Genomic DNA, 5,514 nt, shown 5'->3' with positions numbered 1-5,514 from the left:
GTACAACAACCTCCCAGTGGCCTGGATCTGGCATAATTCTCTCTATTAAAAAATATGAGTCCAGTGTCTAAAGATGCACACACTATAACATCACAATGTTGTTGTCCAGTTATTAGGAGTTGTTGATGTGTTTGATAGTAGTACGGGTGATTCCTCTTTAATTGTTTGATACCATCAATCATTTCTAAACAAGATGATTTCTTTTGTACATAGCTTTTAAAGTCCCCATCTTTTAACCCATATAGACATTTAACTTCTCCATAACATGCACAAGATGACAAAAAGTCTGGAGTAGCATGCATCCAAGGTCTGTTCTTGTCAATGAACATTCCACATTTGGTTACTTTAATCTGTGCGCTTCCAGAAATTGCAGTGGTGTAAGCATCAATTCCCTTAGCCTCATTTTTGCACACATACTTTGTGGCCTTGGTTGTCACTTTGAATAGTTAAAGGTATCAAATCGATTTCACAAGAGATGACTTTGATGATTTCAAACAGAATGACTTTGTGAAGCTCCAATCTGGCCAGCTCTACGAGTAACAAAAACCAGATGTTTGTGCCTGATTTCGAGTGTCTTCTTCAATTACATTCAGCTCACGATTAGATAAAATTAAGTCAATTTCTGAGCATTTCATAAACAGGTCGATATAGTTTAATTTGTGGTTTCCTGGATCAAACAAATCAGTCACTGTGGGAATTCAGCGACTTTTCATTACAAAACTATCAACATATGGCCCAAAGGACCCAACTTTCTCAAGTGACCCAACTGGCCCAAGTGACCCAACTGGCCCAAGTGACCCAACTGGCCCAAGTGACCCAACTGGCCCAAGTGACCCAACTGGCCCAAGTGACCTAAAAGACCCAACTGATCCAAATGACTCAACTGGCCCAAATGACACAACTGATCCAAATGATCCAACTGAACTGAATGACCCAAACGACTCAACTGGCCCAAATGACCCAAATGATCCAAAAGATCCAACCGGCCAAATTAACCCAAACAGCCTGACCATCAACCAATGCCGGCATTTTATTACCAAAGCATTCATTATTTACCAAATTATCTAGCTGTCATGCTATCACTCAATTTACCAATGTCATTTCATTAACCGGTACACCAGGACATATTTTTGTTAACCGATACACCAGGATATAGCCAAAAAGGTGGGAAACTTGGACAAAAACAGTCTTTTCTGAAAAGGAATTGTCGAAAAAGATATCAAAATTCAAGGGAGTCCAAAAGCAGAAGAAAGTTCCTGTGGAAGTAGCAAGGAATTCTGCTACAGAAATCACGTTTGTCGGTGATGATGTTTTGAGCGAACAAATTCCACCTTCCGCTGCTTCGGCATGAGTTAGAAAACTTGCTGTCAAATGCACAGAAACTCTTTTCCAATGAAAGTATGGATCCAAAAGGTGAAATACCAGAAGGATACCGGCTTGTGTTCATGAATAGTTTTGCAGAATTTGCAAGAAGGATTCAGTGAGATATTTATTTTTTCTTATGCAATTTATGTTGTATTCATCCTAAACTGTGGCTCTTTATTGCTTTTCTTATCTTGCGTTGTTATCACTCATTTATTCTTTATTTTTAGTGTTGTAAACCATCTAGAACTTCGAGAAATAAGCACAAGTCAATTTGACCTTGGCAGCAGCTTATATGCTATTTGTGATGATTGTGGTCTGTCGGAATTTCTGGCCACTGGTGACCATAATTCCTCAGATGATGCCCCCTGAACTGTACAGGGAAAAAATGTAAATCACAGAGTGGTTTATGCTGCCAGTGAAATGGGAATTGGCAGAGAAGATGTTTCCAAGTTTTGTGAAATATTGAATATGGCTTTTTCCTAGAGCAAAGATAACTAGCACAGTCATAAGGATGCCTTGCTTCAAGCTCATTCTGAAGTTGTCCAGGCTGAACTGAAGAAAAACAAGAAGGAAGCAAGGAAGCTGGCAATGATAGAAGAAGGGATCAGTGCAGGGGAAGAGGACATTGTGATAAACATCCCAGTCTGTTTTGATGGCACATAGTCCAATGGAGGATACACTGCCAACCATGGAATTGGTTTTGTCATCTCAACTGCTGCTGGAAAGGTTTTGGATTATGAAGTCATTTCAAAGGTACGCAACACTTGCATATAAAAAAAATCATCTTTAGATGAACATGACTTTGAACAGTGGGCTGAAGACCATAGCTGTCTGGGTAGTTTTGAGGGCTTAACTCCTAGAATGAAAATGGAATCTGCCAAGGATTTGTGGGGTAGGATTCAGGACTACTCCATCTGATACAAATTTATGATTTCTGATGGAGCCTCAAAGTCTTATAGTGTTATTTGAAACTACTATGGGACATGTGACACTTGTAACCAATATGAATCTTTAGAGTCAACAAGTGAAGAATTCAAAACTTGGAAGGCATCTGAAGATTATGTCAAGTGGGAAATAAACATCTTGATGGATCTGTGGATTGGGATAGAATAATCAAACTTGAGTGTGTTGGACATCTCCAGAAGAGGCTAGGAAAGGCTCCGTATGAATTTCAAAGAACTGCTTCAAAACTAGAGGATGGTAAGCCTGTGAAAGGAAGACAGGGTCAATTAACAAAAACAGCAATCGAGAAAATGAGACACTCTTAGGGGAAAGCTATTTGAAAAAAACCCAACAGAGACATTAACTCTGTAGAAGAGCGAGATGACGCTGTCCAGATCATGCAAACTGAAATTATGGCTACCTTGTACCATTGCTTGAAGTTACCAAATAAAGACACAAGTACTGCTCAAACAATTCTTGGTGCAGGTACAAGAAGAAAATTCCTTGCCCCAATGAGCCTCACTACTTAGATACGGTGTTTGAGAAGTATTTACTTCCTTTTTATGAGAGGCTCAGTGATCTTGCCATTCTTTCATGCTGTCTTCCTGGGTTTACTAAAAATGTAAATGAGTCTATCAATTCATTAGTGTAGATTAGATGCCCAAAATACAAATGGCATGGAAGGAAAAGAATTCTTTTGGCAACAGCATCAGCTACCCTTCAATTTAGTGTAGGGGCAATGGCAAAGCACGAGGTAATGGCAAGGGCTGGGCTTGCTGTTGGGGGCCATACCAGAAAAGAGAGCACCAGAAAAATATTACAATTTTTTTAATTCCTAGTAATCACCAGTAATCTCTCAATTCTTCTTTCAGAATATCATCATACTGAATGAAGTGAGAGATGATCACTCGTCACTCCATCTTGGATATGACAATGAAATTATTGTAGAATTCCGGCATGAATATCACAATATGCACTCATTGAAACGAAGGTTACAGGATTTTGGCCTATGGATAATTCTATCAAGAACAATTGAGGGATATCAGACAAAAACTAAATGGATCTGACAGATCACTAGGTTACAGAGCAATCTGGCATTCCATTTGACTGGAATGTTACATACATGTTCCTCTACCAATTATTGCTTCATTCTTTCAAGAACTCAATTCAGGTGTTGAACAAAGACAACAACAGAGGCTCACAAGAAGAAGGTATTCCAATTATGGCCTTCACTTTTGCTTGCATGTGGATGGTCGGTTTTTTTAAGCTTTACTGCAAGAAGTATTTCAATTAGTTATATTGGTTACTCTGGGTCCTAACCAGCCACAGAGCTGTATTCTGTACCACGTGATGGGTTTGACTAACCAGGATCCAAAATTGCAACACACCCCAGACTTGATATTTTGAACGTCACACAATGTGAAGATATCACGCAAGAGGATGAAAACGGCATCATAGTGTCATGCAGATGGAGATTTTTTTTTAATTTACTTTTTGGGTGAAGTTCACTTTGGACAACCATGTTTTTTATTGTAACCACAAAATCCTTAGGTTACATTTGGAACATGTACTCTTCTCGTTGGAAAGTGCCCATTTGCTGTATTTGTTGTTGGATTTTGTATACGAAAGGATTTCAAGATCTAGCCAATGAAGATAACATTCTTTTAAAAGTGTATCCTTGTCCCATGCCACTCTTCACTATTTTCATTCAATATACTTCTTCATTATTGAAGGCAGACTTTTCCATCTCTTGGTAGTAAGTTCTCAACAGAAAATTGCAGCATTCTTGAAAAACTTATGGCAGACCGAGGTTCCATGATCAGAGAAAGTGTTGCTCTCAAACAGGCAAAACTCGTGATACCAGCCTTCACTAAAGGGAGGGAACAGCTGGATGCTATTGATGTGGAAAAAACAAGAGCTCTAGCAAGTGTAAGAATACATGTTGAAAGGGTGATTGGTTTGCTGCGTCGCAAGTATACCACTCCTCAAAGCACTCTTCCCACTGATTTCTTGAACAATGACAATGGACAAGATGAAGTACCAATTATTGACAGAATTATCAAAGTATGCTCTGCTCTTGTAAACCTGTGTCCACCTATTGTACCATTTGATTAGCTCCATAGTTCATACAGTACTACCATAGTCATATATTGTAGCTAATGAAATGGAGAGTCTGTATAATTTAAGAAATACTGTATAGTTTTTTTATTATATATTTACATATGTAATTGTGTATAATTTAAGAAATATTGTAACTCTATGAAATATCAAAATATCTCTGGTACATAGTTTAGCAGATATTTGTTTTCTGCACGTTCTGTATTTGGTATTCTAATTGTGTTATACAATTAGGTGTTTCAGTTATGCAATGCGCTTCAATTGCGTGTCGTGTACATAGCTGTTGTCAGTTGGTGATCTTCCTTCAGGTCTGCTAATGCCACATGCTACTCCACTGTTCTTTAGCATGAGCGACTCTGAGGAAGCTTGGGCATGTTCTAGTCGGAACGATGGAGTTTTAGATCCTTCTGTCAGTGCTGCTACACAGTCTGCAATTTCTGAATCGATGGGTTCTTTAACTGATAACCAATAACCTCACTAAGGTGATTGAATTTCGGCTCAGCAATTTTCCGAGGAGAATAGCCCGTCCATTGAACAGCAGTCAAGAGAGCTTTTTGCAAACGATATACCTGCAAAAAGGAAAGGAAAGGAAACCAGCAGCAGTTGGATCATTCCCTCCAAGTGCTAGATAAACTAGACAAAGCATCTGAAACTCTCAAGCAGAAATTGTGCGAGAAAGTTAAAGTTGCCCTGGAGTCAGGTACTGAATTAGTTTCCAAGCATGTTAAAGTCTGCTAACACCACATGCTATTCCACAGTTCTTTTATTTTTATGCTGTGGATTTTATTTTCATGCTGTTGTGTGTTCCACTTTTTTCAGTGTGGAGGTTTTGGTCATTTGAGCTTGACATGCATGAAACTTGCCGACACTTCAAAGAGTAGCGCTCACCGTGATTGAGTAGATGGCAGTTTGTTGACCACTGATGATGCTCATGCTCAGCAAGTTGGGTGTGATTTTTCAGATTTATTGTCTTCCTGTAACGATGAATTTAGTGTTAAAGGAGGTAGCAATGGCCTCAAAGGTCACTTGAAGTCCTCGCTTAACTTCTGGATTTAAGCATTAGATGCTTCAGATTTTGTGCTTGACATG

The 5,514-nt window shown here is 38.9% G+C and overlaps 1 pseudogene; it reads left to right on the top strand.

Moving 5' to 3' along the window:
- Positions 1-2,078: 2,078 nt before the first annotated feature.
- Positions 2,079-3,287, top strand: LOC149036454 (uncharacterized; annotated as a pseudogene).
- Positions 3,288-5,514: the final 2,227 nt, after the last annotated feature.

The sequence above is a fragment of the Pocillopora damicornis genome, chromosome 12, assembly GCF_964200805.1.
Source record: "Pocillopora damicornis chromosome 12, jaPocDami1.2, whole genome shotgun sequence".
In the NCBI taxonomy this organism is placed as follows: Eukaryota; Metazoa; Cnidaria; class Anthozoa; order Scleractinia; family Pocilloporidae; genus Pocillopora; species Pocillopora damicornis.
This window is presented reverse-complemented; position numbering and strand designations above follow the sequence as displayed.